A 20,605-nucleotide genomic window follows, 5' to 3' on the forward strand; every position below is an offset into this window, starting at 1 on the left:
GAAATAAAGGGGCAGTTTGCAGAGGCTTAGATACAAGATAATCACAGAGGTAAAAAATATATAAATATAACTGTGTTGGTTATGCAAAACTGGGGAATGGGTAAAAATGGGATTATCTATCTTTTAAAACAATAACAATTCTGGTGTAGACTGTCCCTTTAATTCCATGTCACAAGCTGCAGATGTTATGTGTGTCTCTCACTCTGTGTAAGCATGTGATGGCAGTGCAGGTAAGCATGTGCAGGCAGTGATGTCTGATCTGAGGTCTCATGGGCATATAACGTTAAGCATGTGCAGTCAGTGGAGAATGATCTGAGGTCTCATGGGCATATAACGGTAAGCATGTGCAGGCAGTGGGGAATGATCTGAGGTCTCATGGGTATATAATGGTAAGCATGTGCAGGCAGTGATGTCTGATCTGAGGTCTCATGGGCATATAACGGTAAGCATGTGCAGGCAGTGGAGAATGATCTGAGGTCTCATGGGCATATAACGGTAAGCATGTGCAGGCAGTGGGGAATGATCTGAGGTCTCATGGGCATATAACGGTAAGCATGTGCAGGCAGTGGGGAATGATCTGAGGTCTCATGGGCATATAACGGTAAACATGTGCAGGCAGTGATGTCTGATCTGAGGTCTCATGGGCATATAACGGTAAGCATGTGCAGGCATTGAAGTTTGATCTGAGGTCTCATGGGCATATAACGGAAGCACGTGCAGGCAGTGATGTCTGATCTGAGGTCTCATGGGCATATAACGGTAAGCATGTGCAGGCAATGATGTCTGATCTGAGGTCTCATGGGCATATAACAGTAAGTATGTGCAGGCAGTGATGTCTGATCTGAGGTCTCATGGGCATATAACGGTAAGCATGTGCAGGCAGTGATATCTGATCTGAGGTCTCATGGGCATATAACGGTAAGCATGTGCAGGCAGTGGGGAATGATCTGAGGTCTCATGGTCATATAAAGGTAAGCATGTGCAGGGATGTCTGATCTGAGGTCTCATGGGCATATAACGGTAAGCATGTGCAGGGATGTCTGATCTGAGGTCTCATGGGCATATAACGGTAAGCATGTGCAGGCAGTGGGGAATGATCTGAGGTCTCATGGGCATATAACGGTAAGCATGTGCAGGCAGTGAAGTCTGATCTGAGTCTCATGGGCATACAATTAGTAGAGGTTGTAGGTGATGGAATTGGATGTGGGGTTCTTATATAACTGATAGTGCTGTGAGCTGTGATCCAAGGATTTCTATAACTGACAGTGCTGCAGGCTGTGGGCTCTAATTTGATTAGGGCATGTAGCTTACAGGGCAGGGGCCTGATTACAATCTCGCCATCTCCCTATCACCTGCTGGGCCTGCAGTATATATGTGGAGGACCGCTGGCAGAGGCCCACTGATAGGATAATGCTGAGACCAGGCATGGTGTCACTAGGTTCTGTGTATGTATACTTGTGTATACAAGGCTGACACCCGACTACAGCTGTATGAAAGGACTCTACAACATTCATAATAAATTAAAGTGATTGTAAAGTTGAATGATTTAAAGCCCAGTATTTTAAAATACTCTTAAAACATGGGCACTGTAAGTCATTAAAGTTTACAATTACACAATCCTCCGCCTGCATCTCCTTCAGTATCAATGACAAATCCGGCTTCCTCCAATCATTGTGTGCCCCCTTTGGCGTCCAGCTTGTGAAGCACACAACGATTGGAGGAAGCCGGATAGTCATCGATATGCTAAATACTGAAGGAGATGCGGGTGGAGGATCAGCGGTAAGTTTACAGTAACAAAAAGTTATTTTAAAAAAGAAGCGTAATTGTAAAGTTTGATGACTTAAAGTACCCATGTTTTTAAGAGTATTTTTAAATACTGGGCTTTAAATCATTCAACTTTACAATCACTTTTAATTGATGTCTGTCTGGGTTTCCACATATATTCTTAGGGGAGGGTACAAAAAATAAAATGTCTCAAGTACAATTATATGAGTGGCAACAGTGCAGCAGGAGAGAGTTGCTTTATGTCTAATTAAAAACGCTGTTTGAATGGCACCAAAGGAGTGAATCAAATAGGTCCTTACACTTGGAAATTAAGAACAATACCAGGGAGAGCATTTACCCCCCTCCCCCCAACACCCCTCTCTCTCTGTGTCTGTATATCTGGCTCAGGATATTTAGATTCAAATCTATAGTCCATGACATCTTCAGAATAAGAGCAAGAAGCTTTGAGGTGTTGGCCTCCCAGTTTTATTGGGCTCAGTACATGAATACATTGAGGTGCCCTGGGCCAGCAGTTTATACCTACTGGCTGGATACAGTGAAGGGAGGAGGCTCTGATCCTAGCCTGAGTAGTGGGAGGGAGAAGGGGGATATCAGGTCACATGCTAAAACCCAGCCCAAACAGAGAAAGGAAAAGAATGAGACTGTAATGGTATCTGCACCCACCCAGGCCCATTGCAGCTCTAAGCCCCTTCCCCTCCTCCTCTCCCAGTGCTGGCTGAAACGTATAAAGTGCAGCAGACAGTAAACTAGGCAGACACGCCAGCCTGAGAGAGCAGAAAATAAACTTGTGATCACCAAGCAGTTTGCCAGGAATAGAATAAAGCACAGCACAAGGACGGTTTATTGTGGGGACATAAAACAGAGCCACTTTTTTGGGACATACAGTACCTGTGGAATTTTGTACCTGTAGCTGTGCCTGGCACTGTGTAAAGGGGAGTTAGGTGTCACGTCTCAGGAGAAGACATCACTGTTTAGTGACAGGACATATGGAAACACTTTAAAAGAAATACTTTACAGGGAATTATAAGGAATCGTACAGCAGGTATTGTTGTATCTTTGCTGTCTATTTGCCAGCTATGACTTTGTTTAGTGGGCAATGCCATGCATGGCTGTCTGTCTCCTTGGCATGTTTAGTTATCATAGGAGAGTGGCATCTGTGCCAGGCTGCCCAGGTGAGCACCTGTGAGGCCAATGGCAGCACCTACTATGTGGGGGAATGGTACTTCCTAGACTCGGATCACTGCACCCAGTGTGAGTGCACTGGCAGAGGGCCCAACTTGTGCCAGGACAGAGTGCACAGCCTTGCCACCTGCTTGCATGCACGTCAGCCACTACCCCACAGGACTGCTGCCCCCCGCTGTGAGAAGATTGGCTGTGAGTACCGAGGAGAGGTGTATGAGCTGGGAGAGCAGTTCCAGGTAAATGTTATTTCCTGTTTCTAATGGTCTTTTTATGTGATCACTAACCATACAGAACCAACTGCTAGGGTCATTTGTCACTGCTAAATACACAACACTTCCCCAGCCACTGGTCAGTAGTGGTTTAGGTGGGAGGTCATTGTCACTGCTAAATACACAACCCATTCCCCAGCACTGTACGAGGGTCAGTAGTGACTCTGGGGGGATCACTAGTTACTTCTAAATACACAACACATTCCCCAGCACTGTACGGGGTCAGTAGTGGTTCTGGGGGGTCACTTGTTACTGCTAAATATACAACACATTACCCAGCACTGTACGGGGGTCAGTAGTGGTTCTGGGGGGGTCACTTGTTACTGCTAAATACACAACACATTCCCCAGCACTGTAAGGGGTTCAGTAGTGATTTTGGGGGGGTCACTTGTTACTGCTAAAAACACAACACATTCCCAGCACTGTACGGGGGTCAGTAGTGGTTCTGGGGGGGATCACTAGTTACTGCTAAATACACAACATATTACCCAGCACTGTACGGGGGTCAGTAGTGGTTCTAGGGGGTCACTTGTTACTGCTAAATACACAACACATTCCCCAGCACTGTACAGGGATCAGTAGTGGTTCTGGGGGGTCCCTTGTTACTGCTAAATACAGAACACATTCCCCAGCACTGTACAGGGATCAGTAGTGGCTCTGAGAGGGTCACTTGTTACTGCTAAATACACAACACATTCCCCAGCACTGTACGGGGGTCAGTAGTGACTCTGGGGGTCACTTGTTACTGCTAAATACACAACACATTCCCCAGCACTGTACGAGGGTCAGTAGTGACTCTGGGGGTCACTTGTTACTGCTAAATACACAACACGTTCCCCAGCACTGTACGAGGGTCAGTAGTGACTCTGGGGGTCACTTTTTACTGCTAAATACACAACACATTACCCAGCACTGTACTGGGGTCAGTAGTGGTTCTGGGGGGTCACTTGTTACTGCTAAATATACAACACATTGCCCAGCATTGTACGGTGGTCAGTAGTGGTTCTGGGGGGTCACTTGTTACTGCTAAATACACAACACGTTCCCCAGCACTGTACGAGGGTCAGTAGTGACTTTGGGGGTCACTTTTTACTGCTAAATACACAACACATTACCCAGCACTGTACTGGGGTCAGTAGTGGTTCTGGGGGTCACTTGTTACTGCTAAATACACAACACATTACCCAGCACTGTACAGGGGTCAGTAGTGGTTCTGGGGTGGGCACTTGTTAATGCTAAATATACAACACATTGCCCAGCATTGTACGGTGGTCAGTAGTGGTTCTGGGGGGTCACTTGTTACTGCTAAATACACAACACATTGCCCAGCACTGTACAGGGGTCAGTAGTGGTTCTGGGGTGGGCACTTGTTAATGCTAAATATACAACACATTACCCAGCATTGTACGGTGGTCAGTAGTGGTTCTGGGGGGGTCACTTGTTACTGCTAAATACTGGTATTTAGCTGTGTGCTCAGCTTTCCTACAGGGAAACATAAGTGCACAGAGAGCTACAGAAGGATTTGGGGTGCTGTTCCCACAAGAGCTTGCAATCTACTGTAGTATACAGGTTATTTGCTTTATTTGACTCAGGAGAATATTTACTAAATGACTAAATAAATATAAGACATTTGTGTGATAAACTGTTTCAGTTACACAAAGGCAGACGCTGTAACTCTTCTTCCCTGAGGTCCGGTACAGTCTGTCTGTTACTTTCCCTCAGGTTAATGAGTGACCAGACCCTGCACAAAAATCTTCCTTTATCTGGTGTCATGTAGTGACGGTGCACAGGCCGCTGCTTTTGTCTTGCTAATTACATGACCTGTCTGCCGGCTGTATAGTTACAGAGACTCCCATAGCAGACAGCAGTTGTCCCCAGCAGAGAGAATGTAACAGGGCAGGTATAGAGCTGTTATATATATGTAAATGGAGTGTGTAGGTATATATTGAATATATGTATATAGTACACATTTATAAATAGTATGTGTAGGTATGTATAATATATACTGTATGTTTATTATGTGTGTGTGTGTGTATATAGTATGTGTAGGTATATATAGAATATATGTATATAGTATACATGTGTATTTATAGAATGTGTATGTATACAGTATATAGAATATATGTACTGTATATAGTATGCATGAATACATAGTAAGTGTATGTATGTATATAGTACGCATGTATATATAGTATGTGTGTGTGTGTATGTATATATATATATATATATATATATATATATATATATATAGTATGTATAGGTATATATAGAATATATGTAAATAGTATGCATGTGTGTGTATATATATATATATATATATATATATATATATATATATAGTATATATGTATATAGTACGCATGTGTATATATAGTATGTGTATGTATTTATAGTATATACTATATGTATATAGTATGTGTGTGTATATATAGTATGTGTATGTACAAATAGTATATATGTATATAGTAGGCATGTGTATATATAGTATGTGTAGTAAGCGCTAACCTAACAGGAGTTTTTCATTTACATTTACGTTTTTTCACATTCAGGAATAACATAATTTATGTAAGAACTTACCTGATAAATTAATTTCTTTCATATTGGCAAGAGTCCATGAGCTAGTGACATATGGGATATACAATCCTACCAGGAGGGGCAAAGTTTCCCAAACCTCAAAATGCCTATAAATACACCCCTCACCACACCCACAATTCAGTTTAACGAATAGCCAAGCAGTGGGGTGATAAAGAAAGGAGTAGAAAGCATCAACAAGGGAAATTTGGAAATAATTGTGCTTTATACAAAAAATCATAAGCACCATAAAAAGGGTGGGCCTCATGGACTCTTGCCAATATGAAATAAATTAATTTATCAGGTAAGTTCTTACATAAATTATGTTTTCTTTCATGTAATTGGCAAGAGTCCATGAGCTAGTGACATATGGGATATCAATACCCAAGATGTGGAGTCTTCCACTCAAGAGTCACTAGAGAGGGAGGGAATAAAAATAAAAACAGCCATATTCCGCTGAAAACATTAGTCCACAACCCAAAAAAATAAGTTTATTTCATATTTGAAAGAAAAAACTTAAATCAAAAGCAGAAGAATCAAACTGAAACAGCTGCCTGAAGAACTTTTCTACCAAAAACTGCTTCCGAAGAAGCAAATACATCAAAATGGTAGAATTTAGTAAATGTATGCAAAGAGGACCAAGTTGCTGCTTTGCAAATCTGATCAACTGAAGCTTCATTCTTAAAAGCCCACGAAGTGGAGACTGATCTAGTAGAATGAGCTGTAATTCTCTGAGGCGGGGTTTGACCCGACTCCAAATAAGCTTGATGAATCAAAAGTTTCAACCAAGAAGCCAAGGAAATAGCAGAAGCTTTCTGACCTTTCCTAGGACCAGAAAATAAAACAAATAGACTGGAAGTCTTCCTAAAATTTTTAGTAGTTTCCACATAATATTTCAAAGCTCTTACTACATCCAAAGAATGTAAGGATCTCTCCAAAGAATTCTTAGGATTAGGACATAATGAAGGAACAACAATTTCTCTACTAATGTTGTTAGAATTCACAACCTTAGGTAAAAATTGAAAAGAAGTCCGCAAAACTGCCTTATCCTGATGAAAAATCAGAAAAGGAGACTCACAAGAAAGAGCAGATAGCTCAGAAACTCTTCTAGCAGAAGAGATAGCCAAAAGGAACAACACTTTCCAGGAAAGTAGTTTAATGTCCAAAGAATGCATAGGCTCAAATGGAGGAGCCTGTAACGCCTTCAGAACCAAATTAAGACTCCAAGGAGGAGAAATTGATTTAATGACAGGCTTAATACGAACTAAAGCCTGTACAAAACAGTGAATATCAGGAAGTATAGCAATCTTCCTGTGAAATAAGACAGAAAGAGCGGAGATTTGTCCTTTCAAGGAACTTGCAGACAAACCCTTATCCAAACCATCCTGAAGGAACTGTAAAATTCTAGGAATTCTAAAAGAATGCCAGGAGAATTTATGAGAAGAACACCATGAAATGTAAGTCTTCCAAACTCTATAATAAATCTTTCTAGAGACAGATTTATGAGCTTGTAACATCGTATTAATCACTGAGTCAGAGAAACCTCTATGACTTAGAACTAAACGTTCAATTTAGATACCTTCAAATTTAATGATTTGAGATCCTGATGGAAAAACGGACCTTGAGATAGCAGGTCCGGCCGTAACGGAAGTGGCCAAGGCGGGCAACTGGACATTTGCACCAGATCCGCATACCAAAACCTGTGTGGCCATGCTGGAGCCACCAGCAACACAGAAGACTGTTCCATGATGATTTTGGAGATCACTCTTGGAAGAACTACTAGAGGCGGGAAGATGTAAGCAGGATGATAACACCAAGGAAGTGTCAGAGCATCCACTGCTTCCGCCTGAACATCCCTGGACCTGGACAGGTATCTGGGAAGTTTCTTGTTTAGATGAGAGGCCATGAGATCTATCTCTGGAAGACCCCACATCTGAACAATCTGAGAAAACATCTGGATGGAGAGACCACTCTCCTGGATGTAAAGTCTGGCGGCTGAGATAATCCGCCTCCCAATTGTCTACACCTGGGATATGCACCGCAGAGATTAGACAGGAGCTGGATTCCACCCAAGCAAGTATCCAAGATACTTCTTTCATAGCTTGGGGACTGTGAGTCCCACCCTGATGATTGACATAAGCCACGGTTGTGATATTGTCTGTCTGAAAACAAATGAACGGTTCTCTCTTTAGCAGAGGCCAAGACTGAAGAGCCCTGAGAATTGCACGGAGTTCTAAAATATTTATTGGTAATCTCGCCTCTTGAGATTTCCAAACCCCTTGTGCTGTCAGAGCTCCCCAAACAGCTCCCCAACCTGAAAGACTTGCATCTGTTGAGATTACAGTGCAGGTTGGCCGAACAAAAGAGGCCCCTTGAACCAAACGATGGTGATCCATCCACCATGTCAGAGAGTGTCGTACATTGGGATTCAAGGATATTAATTGTGATATCTTTGTATAATCCCTGCACCATTGATTCAGCATGCAAAGCTGTAGAGGTCTCCTATGAAAACAAGCAAAGGGGATCGCGTCCGATGCTGCAGTCATGAGACCTAAAACTTCCATGCACATAGCCACTGAAGGGAATGACTGAGACTGAAGGTGCCGGCATGCTGCAACCAATTTTAAACGTCTCTTGTCTGTTAGAGACAGAGTCATGGACACTGAATCTATCTGGAAACCTAAAAAGGTGACCCTTGTCTGAGGAATCAAGAAACTTTTTGGTAAATTGATCCTCCAACCATGTTTCCGAAGAAACAACACTAGTTGATTTGTGTGAGATTCTGCAGTATGTAAAGACTGAGCTAGTACCAAGATATCGTCCAAATAAGGAAACACCGCAATACCCTGTTCTCTGATTACAGATAGTAGGGCACCCAGAACCTTTGAAAAGATTCTTGGAGCTGTTGCTAGTCCAAATGGAAGAGCAACAAATTGGTAATGCTTGTCTAGAAAAGAGAATCTCAGAAACTGATAGTGTTCTGGGTGAATCGGAATATGAAGGTATGCATCCTGCAAGTCTATTGTGGACATATAATGTCCTTGCTGAACAAAAGGCAGAATAGTCCTTATAGTCACCATCTTGAAAGTTGGTACTCTTACATAACGATTCAAAATTTTCAGATCCAGAACTGGTCTGAACAAATTTTCTTTCTTTGGTACAATGAATAGGTTTGAATAAAACCCCAAACCTTGTTCCTGAAGAGGAACTGGCATTATAACCCCTGAAGACTCCAGGTCTGAAACACACTTCAGAAAAGCCTGAGCTTTTACTGGATTTACAGGGATGTGTGAGAGAAAAAATCTTCCCACAGGAGTTCTTACTTTGAATCCTATTTGATACCCTTGAGAGACAATGCTCTGAATCCAATGATTTCGGACTGATTTTATCCAAAAATCCTTGAAAAACCTTAATCTGGCCCCTACCAGCTCAGCTGGAATGAGGGCCGCACCTTCATGCGGACTTTGGGGCAGACTTTGGTTTCCAAAATGGCTTGGATTTATTCCAATTTGAGGAAGGCTTCCAACTGGTAGCAGATTCCTTGGGAGGAGGATTGAGTTTTTGTTCCTTATTCTGACGAAAGGAACGAAAACGGTTAGAAGCCTTAGATTTACCCTTAGGTTTTTTATCCTGAGGCAAAAAAAACTCCTTTTCCTCCAGTGATAGTTGAAATAATAGAATCCAACTGAGAACCAAATAAATTATTACCTTGGAAAGAAAGAGATAGTAATCTAGATTTAGATGTCATATCAGCATTCCAAGATTTAAGCCACAAAGCTCTTCTAGCTAATACAGCTAAAGACATGGGTCTAACATCAATTTTGATAATATCAAAAATGGCATCACAAATAAAATGATTAGCATGTTGCAGTAAGCGAACAATGCTAGATATGTCAAAATCCAATTCACGTTGCGCTAAATTTTCCAACCAGAAAGTTGATGCAGCCGCAACATCACCCAAAGAAATAGCAGGTCTGAGAAGATGACCTGAATATAAATAGGCCTTCCTTAGATAAGATTCAAGCTTCCTATCTAAAGGATCCTTAAAGGAAGTGCTATCTTCCATAGGAATAGTGGTACGTTTAGCAAGAGTAGAAATAGCCCCATCAACTTTGGGGATCTTTTCCCAAAACTCTATAGATTTTGCTGGTAAAGGATACAATCTCTTAAACCTTGAAGAAGGAATAAAGGAAGTACCTGGCTTATTCCATTCCCTAGAAATCATATCAGAAATAGCCTCAGGAATGGGAAAAACACCTGGGGAAGCCACAGGAGGTTTAAAAACAGCATTTAAACGTTTATTAGACTGAACGTCAATAGGACTGGTTACCTCAATATCCAAAGTAATTAACACTTCTTTTAATAAAGAACGCATATACTCTATTTTAAATAAATAAGTAGATTTGTCAGTGTCAATATCTGAGGAAGGATCTTGGCGCAAAAAATGACCGGAAATGACACACTTGCGTCAATAATGACGCCGCCAAATGAAAGGTCTCGGCGTCACGTATGACGCCGGAAATGACGAAGTTGCGTCATAAACGTATCTTTTCGCGCCAAAAAAAGTTTGCGCCAACAATGACGCAATAAAGTCTAGCATTTGACGCACCCGCGGGCCTAACACCCGCAATTGCAAAAGTAGTCAAATTGAAAAAAGACTAAACCCCCAGGTAAGACATAAAATTCTTAAAGTGTTTACATTCCCAAATATGAAACTGACAGTCTGCAGAAGGAAATACATGAACCTGACTCATGGCAAATATAAGTACAATACATATATTTAGAACTTTATATAATTGCATAAAGTGCCAAACCATAGCTGAGAGTGTCTTAAGTAATAAAAACATACTTACCAAAAGACACCCATCCACATATAGCAGATAGCCAAACCAGTACTAAAACAGTTATTAGTAGAGGTAATGGTAAACTGAGAGTATATCGTCAATCTGAAAAGGGAGGTAGGAGATGAATCTCTACGACCGATAACAGAGAACCCATGAAATAGACCCCCGTTAGGGAAATCATCGTATTCAATAAGTGATACTCCCTTCACGTCCCTCTGACATTCGCTGTACTCTGAGAGGAATCAGGCTTCAACAATGCTGAGAAGCGCATATCAACGTAGAAATCTTAGCACAAACTTACTTCACCACCTCCATAGGAGGCAAAGTTTGTAAAACTGAATTGTGGGTGTGGTGAGGGGTGTATTTATAGGCATTTTGAGGTTTGGGAAACTTTGCCCCTCCTGGTAGGATTGTATATCCCATATGTCACTAGCTCATGGACTCTTGCCAATTACATGAAAGAAATGTTGTTTTTATTGTAAATACATATTTCTATATATCTGTATATACCTATGCCTGTATATCTATTACTATAGATTTACCTGTTTAGATTTCTATTTTGTATTAACATTATCAGATATTGCGATGAGTAATTCTTCATGTGCGCTAACTTGACACCGCATTAGACCCTAAGAGCAAAACACAAATTGCATTATGCATATTTTACATTCCTATGTTCTTCACATAGCCAAAGTATTGATCTAGGCCCATTTATGCCACCATTTCACCGCCAAATGCAATCAAATAAATAAATTAACTTTTTAACAATTTTAGGATTCTCACTGACATTATTTACAAACAGCTTGAGCAATTATGGCACAAATGGTTGTAAATTCTTCTCTGGGATTCCCTTTTTTTGGAAATAGCAGAATATATGGCTTTGGCATTGCTTTTTGGTAATTAGAAGGCCGTTAAATGCAGCTGCGCACCACACTTGTATTATGCCCAGCAATGAAGAGGTTAATTAGGTAGCTTGAATGGCTAATGTTAGCTTTAGTGTAGAGATCAGCCTCCCACCTGACACATCCCTCCCTGACCCCTCTCAAACAGCTCTCTTCCCTTTCCCACCCCACAATTGTCACCTCCATCTTAAGTACTGGCAGAAAGTCTGCCAGTACTAAAATAAAAGGCTGGTTTTTTTATTTTTTAATATATATTTAATTTTTTTAAATATTTTTTTCAGTGTAGGATCCCCTTTTACCCCAACTTCCCTGATCCCCCCCAAACAGCTCTCTAACCGACCCCCCCTACATATTTGCCGCCATCGTAGGTACTGGCAGCTGTCTGCCTCAATTTATGCATATTTAAAAAAAAAAATAACCATTTTTCCTGTAGTGTAGCTGCCCCCCTCATAACCCTACCCACCTACCCCTCCCAGATCCCTTTCACACAATGGATGTAGGGGTCCCGCCCTCCTCCCGCCCCCTCCAGCGATGGGCCGCCCACCCGTCTCTCTCTTTAAGCTCCCACCCACCAATGATCGGCACCACCGCTGTCTGATACAGAGAGGGCCACAGAGTGGCCCTATCTGCATCAGTAACTCTGCAAATTTATTTCTGCAGTGCCCCACTCGTGGGGCATGCAGAAATAGCATGATCTTGCTATTTTGAGCGAGATCGCGGCAGAAAGAAGCCTAGGACTGTAGCGACGTACAGGGTACGTCACTGGTCCTATATACCTATATATCTATAGGAATAGATATGCAGGTATAAGTATATACAGATATGTATAGATATATGTATTTGAAATAAAAATAACATTATCTTGTATGTGAAGAACATTGGAATGTGAAATATGTACAGTAAATATACAGTAAAACACAAATGCATATGTACACACATATATATATGTATGTATCTTTACAATATAGCCTTGCATATATTTGCATTCAAACAACTTGTCATATATCATATACTTCTTTAATCCTTATAACTTTTTTAAAAATATTTATGTGAATCATTTTTATCAGATAGTGTTTATATGAGTGTATCTGTAATTTTAAATGTATTTGTTGTGTTTAGTGCAGCTTTTGTTAACGCACTACCCACTACGCGAGAATTTCAGTCACGCTAGCCCACTGGTTTTCAAACCTGTCCTCAGGCCTCCGCAATAGGCCAGGTTTTCACGATTACCTTGGATGAGAACAGGTAAAATAACCTTGTTTATTAATCAGCTGATTATTTCACCTGTGCTCCTGTTCAGATATCCTCAAACTGTGGCCTGTTAGGGAGGCCTGGGGACAGGTTTGAAAACAAGTGCGCTAACCTGACGAACGTAAAATGCACGCCACTTGTAATCTAGCCCATAATTGGGTAAATGTATGGACTAAATGGCAGGAGGCCTGAGCACAAGCAGAGGGCACTTGTTGTGACAGAGCTTTAGTTGATTTGATAGATTAACATGATCAGTATTAAATTAATCTTTAGATATATATGGAGGTTTGTCTTGTGTTGGCTGGTAGCTTTAGATGTCAGCAACAGGGACAGGAAGAGAGATATGTAGGTGTCATCAGCAATCAGGGTGTCGGAGAATAGAGAAGAGGGGACAAAAGGGACCAACCTTGTACCTCAGCAGATGCTGAAAACAACAACAATCTGTATTATTTCAGCAGAGGAGTTAGGTATCTGCAGGGAAATCTGGTTCTCTACCATGGTCTAATGTCCACAAAGGGACCACAAGTTTCAGAAATGAGTGAAGAACAAATAGCTTTAAACCGTCACAAGGAAAGAGGGGATACCAGGAGCACAGGTACCGTAGCTGCCAGGGGGGCACATGTGTGGCTCTTTGCATTATGTGAATGGGTGACAGGGTCTTGGGCTGTGAAACTGGAAGGTTGTAAAGTCAGGTACAAAGGGTTCTCTGTGCCTAGAAAGGAAGCAGAAAATAGCACCGGGTGGGAATTTATCTACACACAGAGGAACAAGACAAGTTGGAACAGGAAGAACTTAATTTTTCATATACAAGAATAATGTCTATATTTTATAATTTGTTTTTCCTCTGGATCGCACATAAACTTGTTGTGAACCTCAGTCTTCTAGCAGATGTGGTAACAACTAAGACGGGATCAATTCAATTACAGATGAAAAACAAAATCTTGATGAGCTTTTCATCATTTTGTATTAAAGGACCATAATACCCAAATGTTTAAACACTTGAAAGTGATGCAGCATAGCTGTAAAAAGCTGACTAGAAAATATCTCCTGAACATCTCTATGTAAAAAAGAAAGATATTTTACCTCAAAAGTTCCTCAGTAGCCACCTCCCATTGTAAAGGATTTCTAAGCAGCATTTTAGTGTGTCTGTCCTGGGACAGCTGAAAGGATGAGCCTCGTGCACTCTCCTATTATTTCACCAATCAGGTAAAGGAAGCTTACTATGAAATCTCATGAGACTTAAGTCAAATCTCATGAGATCACAGTAGGAGTTCATGACCTCAGCACTGCTGATGCTGATTGGCTGCTGTTCATTTCTTCATTTTTTTATTTTTTTTACCTGCAGCTGGGAGCAGCTGAGTATAACTTTTTACACAGAACTTACTCTGCTGAGCTGAGGAGATTGTGAGGTAAAATATCTTCCTTTTTTACATAGAGAAGCTCAGGTGATATTTTCCTGTCAGCTTTTTACAGTTATACTGCATCAGTTTCAAGTGATTTAGCATATGGTCTCTTTAAAGGCCAGCTGTTGGCATTATTGTAAAATTAATGGTAATTTTTTATCTGTAATATAATCTACTACTCCGCAATAAAGATGACTATTTAAGTATTTGTGAGAGACATAAATATTGTCCAAGTAGACCAAGGGTCACTGAAGGTTGTGGGTTGTGGTATTCATTTGCCAACAAAGTACCATATAGGTTTCAGATTTGTCCTAAATTCCTTCTCGGTAAAACATTCCCTGAGCATCTGGATTAGGACAACTCACCCTAAACAAGATCTCTCTACTAATGTAAATATCTGGATGCTTAACTACTAAAGTCTTAGGCCTAGATTTGGAGTTTTGACGGTAACGACCCGCGTAGCTAACGCCGGCTTTTTTCTGGCCGCACCATAAAAATAACTCTGGTATTGAGAGTCCACAAAAAGGCTGCGTTAGGCTCCAAAAAAGGAGCGTAGAGCATTTTTAACGCAGCTTCAACTCTCGATACCAGAGTTGCTTACGGACGCGGCCAGCCTCAAAAACGTGCTCGTGCACGATTCCCCCATAGGAAACAATGGGGCTGTTTGAGCTGAAAAAAAAACTAACACCTGCAAAAAAGCCGCGTTCAGCTCTTAACGCAGCCCCATTGTTTGCTATGGGGAAACACTTCCTACGTCTGCACATAACACTCTAACATGTACCCCGAGTCTAAACATCCCTAACCTTATACTTATTAACCCCTAATCTGCCACCCCCACTATCGCTGACCCCTGCATATTATTTTTAACCCCTAATCTGCCGCTCCGTAAACCGCCGCTACTTACATTATCCTTATGTACCCCTAATCTGCTGCCCCTAACACCGCCGACCCCTATATTATATTTATTAACCCCTAATCTGCCCCCCACAACGTCGCCTCCACCTAACTACACTTATTAACCCCTAATCTGCCGAGCGGACCTGAGCGCTACTATAATAAAGTTATTAACCCCTAATCCGCCTCACTAACCCTATAATAAATAGTATTAACCCCTAATCTGCCCTCCCTAACATCGCCGACACCTAACTTCAAACATTAACCCCTAATCTGCCGACCGGAGCTCACCGCTACTATAATAAATGTATTAACCCCTAAAGCTAAGTCTAACCCTAACACTAACACCCCCCTAAGTTAAATATAATTTTTATCTAACGAAATTAATTAACTCTTATTAAATAAATTATTCCTATTTAAAGCTAAATACTTACCTGTAAAATAAATCCTAATATAGCTACAATATAAATTATAATTACATTGTAGCTATTTTAGGATTAATATTTATTTTACAGGCAACTTTGTAATTATTTTAACCAGGTACAATAGCCATTAAATAGTTAAGAACTATTTAATAGTTACCTAGTTAAAATAATTACAACATTACCTGTAAAATAAATCCTAACCTAAGTTACAATTAAACCTAACACTATACTATCATTAAATTAATTAAATAAAATACATACAATTACCTACAATTAAACCTAACACTACACTATCAATAAATAAATTAAATACAATTCCTACAAATAACTACAATGAAATAAACTAACTAAAGTACAAAAAATAAAAAAGAACTAAGTTACAAAAAATAAAAAAATATTTACAAACATAAGAAAAATATTACAACAATTTTAAACTAATTACACCTACTCTAAGCCCCCTAATAAAATAACAAAGACCCCCAAAATAACAAAATGCCCTACCCTATTCTAAATTACTACATTTCAAAGCTCTTTAACCTTACCAGCCCTGAACAGGGCCCTTTGCGGGGCATGCCCCAAGAAATTCAGCTCTTTTGCCTGTAAAAAAAAAACATACAATACCCCCCCCCCCAACATTACAACCCACCACCCACATACCCCTAATCTAACCCAAACCCCCCTTAAATAAACCTAACACTAAGCCCCTGAAGATCTTCCTACCTTGTCTTCACCCTACCAGGTTCACCGATCCGTCCTGAAGAGCTCCTCCGATGTCCTGATCCAAGCCCAAGCGGGGGGCTGAAGAGGTCCATGATCCGGCTGAAGTCTTCATCCAAGCGGGAACTGAAGAGGTCCATGATCCGGATAAAGTCTTCTATCAACGGCATCTTCAATCTTCTTTCTTCCGGATCCATCTTGCAGACCTCCGACGCGGAACATCCTCTTCTCCCAACGCCTACTAGCCGAATGACGGTTCCTTTAAGGGACTTCATCCAAGATGGCGTCCCTCGAATTCCGATTGGCTGATAGGATTCTATCAGCCAATCGGAATTAAGGTAGGAATATTCTGATTGGCTGATGGAATCAGCCAATCAGAATCAAGTTCAATCCGATTGGCTGATTCGATCGGCCAATCAGATTGAGCTTGCATTCTATTGGCTGTTCCGATCAGCCAATAGAATGCGAGCTCAATCTGATTGGCTGATTGGATCAGGGCTGGTAAGATTAAAGAGCTTTGAAATGTAGTAATTTAGAATAGGGTAGGGCATTTTGTTATTTTGGGGGTCTTTGTTATTTTATTAGGGGGCTTAGAGTAGGTGTAATTAGTTTAAAATTGTTGTAATATTTTTCTTATGTTTGTAAATATTTTTTTATTTTTTGTAACTTAGTTCTTTTTTATTTTTTGTACTTTAGTTAGTTTATTTCATTGTAGTTATTTGTAGGAATTGTATTTAATTTATTTATTGATAGTGTAGTGTTAGGTTTAATTGTAGGTAATTGTAGGTATTTTATTTAATTAATTTATTGATAGTGTAGTGTTAGGTTTAATTGTAGGTAATTGTAGGTATTTTATTTAATTAATTTAATGATAGTATAGTGTTAGGTTTAATTGTAACTTAGGTTAGGATTTATTTTACAGGTAATTTTGTAATTATTTTAACTAGGTAACTATTAAATAGTTCTTAACTATTTAATAGCTATTGTACCTGGTTAAAATAATTACAAAGTTGCCTGTAAAATAAATATTAATCCTAAAATAGCTACAATGTAATTATAATTTATATTGTAGCTATATTAGGATTTATTTTACAGGTAAGTATTTAGCTTTAAATAGGAATAATTTATTTAATAAGAGTTAATTAATTTCGTTAGATAAAAATTATATTTAACTTAGGGGGGTGTTAGTGTTAGGGTTAGACTTAGCTTTAGGGGTTAATACATTTATTATAGTAGCGGTGAGCTCCGGTCGGCAGATTAGGGGTTAATGTTTGAAGTTAGGTGTCGGCGATGTTAGGGAGGGCAGATTAGGGGTTAATACTATTTATTATAGGGTTAGTGATGCGGATTAGGGGTTAATAACTTTATAATAGTAGAGGTGCGGTCCGCTCGGCAGATTAGGGGTTGATAAGTGTAGGCAGGTGGAGGCGACGTTGTGGGGGGCAGATTAGGGGTTAATAAATATAATACAGGGGTCGGCGGTGTTAGGGGCAGCAGATTAGGGGTACATAAGTATAACGTAGGTGGCGGTCGGCAGATTAGGGGTTAAAAAAATTTAATCGAGTGGCGGCGATGTGGGGGGGGCTCAGTTTAGGGGTACATAGGTAGTTTATGGGTGTTAGTGTACTTTAGAGTACAGTAGTTAAGAGCTTTATGAACCGGCGTTAGCCCAGAAAGCTCTTAACTACTGACTTTTTTACTGCGGCTGGAGTTTTGTCGTTAGATGTCTAACGCTCACTTCAGCCACGACTCTAAATACCGGAGTTAGAAAGATCCCATTGAAAAGATAGGATACGCAATTGGCGTAAGGGGATCTGCGGTATGGAAAAGTCGCGGCTGAAAAGTGAGCGTTAGACCCTATTTTGAGTGACTCCAAATACCGGAGTTAGCCTAAAACCAGCGTTAGGAGCCTCTAACGCTGGTTTTCACGGCTAACGCCAAACTCCAAATCTAGGCCTTAATGATTAAACATCTTTCCCCTGATAAAGGTGCTATTTGGTATCTGCAAGGCTTTACCCTGCACTTCCCGTCAATGGGTTTCATCTTTTTGTTTTTCTCCATGAGGTCACTTGATACAACCCAGCTGCTTTGTAGCTCTGTAATAGGTTTACTTTTTTAACAAAATAAACAAATTTTTGTTTAATGATAATAAAAAGACTAACTGCATAGTAAACTAGATTCAGTATAACTTATCTCTCACTAAAATAAATTGCACGGATAATTGTAAATAAAGAGAAGCAAACAAGAATGAGACAACCTCATCAGCTTTGAAATAGCGACACAAGACCGCAAGACTAGATGCCGTTTCTGAGATAGTTCCTATGCTATGCAGTGAGGCTACTGTATCCTAATAAAACAGACATGCAAATATTTTAAAACCGGAGCATTTACAAAACTGTTTTGCAAGTGTGTTAGCTAAGTGTGCTGATTATTATTGCTTTGCTTTGAGGCTAGCGGCTCTTGTTTGCGGTGCGAGATATCATGTATTGGGGCACGTAACACAAATATATATATATATATATATATATATGTTAGCATAGGACACCCATTAACAAAGCACTGGCACGATAGGGGAAGTAAGGTCAATGAATTTCAAACATGAACTTACCTGAACAACCAGGCACTTATGGCAGCCTAACAAGCTTTCAAGAATCTACCTAATAAGAAAAAAAACGAGATCCTCTACCCTTAAACCATGGTTGTACAATATTCATCCAGAAGCCAAAATGCTCTTTATCTGCCTAGCAAAATACTCTGCTGTTGCTTACAGCATATACACAGTGTGTTGCTTATGGGACGTATGTAACTTCTTTGTGCCATACCCTCTCATGTGACTGGCCTGTGCCTCTCGCGTGTGACTGGCCTGTGCCTCTCGCGTGTGACTGGCCTGTGCCTCTCGCGTGTGACTGGCCTGTGCCTCTCGCGTGTGACTGGCCTGTGCCTCTCGCGTGTGACTGGCCTGTGCCTCTCGCGTGTGACTGGCCTGTGCCTCTCGCGTGTGACTGGCCTGTGCCTCTCGCGTGTGACTGGCCTGTGCCTCTCGCGTGTGACTGGCCTGTGCCTCTCGCGTGTGACTGGCCTGTGCCTCTCGCGTGTGACTGGTCTGTGCCTCTCACTTGTGACTGGCCTGTCTCTCGCGTGTGACTGGTCTGTGCCTCCCACATTTGACTGGTCTGTGCCTCTCGCTTGTGACTGGCCTGTCTCTCGCGTGTGACTGGTCTGTGCTTCTCACTTGTGACTGCTCAGTGCCTCTCGCGTGTGACTGGTCTGTGCCTCTCGCGTGTGACTGGTCTGTGCCTCTCAGACCAGTCACACGCGAGAGGCACAGACCAGTCACACGCGAGAGGCACAGACCAGTCACACGCGAGAGGCACAGACCAGTCAAAAGCGAGAGGCACAGACCAGTCACACGCGAGAGGCACAGACCAGTCACACGCGAGAGGCACAGACCAGTCACACGCGAGAGGCACAGACCAGTCACACGCGAGAGGCACAGACCAGTCACACGCGAGAGGAACTGAGCAGTCACAAGTAAGAAGCATAGACCAGTCACACGCGAGAGACAGGCCAGTCACAAGCAAGAGGCACAGACCAGTCACATGTGGGAGGCAAAGACCAGTCACACGCGAGAGACAGGCCAGTCACAAGCAAGAGGCACAGACCAGTCACATGTGGGAGGCAAAGACCAGTCACACGCGAGAGGGTCACACGCGAGAGGCACAGGCCAGTCACACGCGAGAGGCACAGGCCAGTCACACGCGAGAGGCACAGGCCAGTCACACGCGAGAGGCACAGGCCAGTCACACGCGAGAGGCACAGGCCAGTCACACGCGAGAGGCACAGGCCAGTCACACGCGAGAGGCACAGGCCAGTCACACGCGAGAGGCACAGGCCAGTCACACGCGAGAGGCACAGGCCAGTCACACGCGAGAGGCACAGGCCAGTCACACGCGAGAGGCACAGGCCAGTCACACGCGAGAGGCACAGGCCAGTCACACGCGAGAGGCACAGGCCAGTCACACGCGAGAGGCACAGGCCAGTCACACGCGAGAGGCACAGGCCAGTCACACGCGAGAGGCACAGGCCAGTCACACGCGAGAGGCACAGGCCAGTCACACGCGAGAGGCACAGGCCAGTCACACGCGAGAGGCACAGGCCAGTCACACGCGAGAGGCACAGGCCAGTCACACGCGAGAGGCACAGGCCAGTCACACGCGAGAGGCACAGGCCAGTCACACGCGAGAGGCACAGGCCCGTCACACGCGAGAGGCACAGGCCCGTCACACGCGAGAGGCACAGGCCCGTCACACGCGAGAGGCACAGGCCCGTCACACGCGAGAGGCACAGGCCCGTCACACGCGA

The 20,605-nt window shown here is 42.1% G+C and overlaps 1 pseudogene; it reads left to right on the forward strand.

Moving 5' to 3' along the window:
- The first annotated feature begins 2,404 nt into the window (after positions 1-2,404).
- Positions 2,405-20,605, forward strand: part of LOC128640936 (von Willebrand factor C domain-containing protein 2-like) — a 53,805-nt pseudogene continuing 35,604 nt past the window's right edge.

The sequence above is a fragment of the Bombina bombina genome, chromosome 10 (genome assembly GCF_027579735.1).
Source record: "Bombina bombina isolate aBomBom1 chromosome 10, aBomBom1.pri, whole genome shotgun sequence".
Taxonomy (NCBI): domain Eukaryota; kingdom Metazoa; phylum Chordata; class Amphibia; order Anura; family Bombinatoridae; genus Bombina; species Bombina bombina.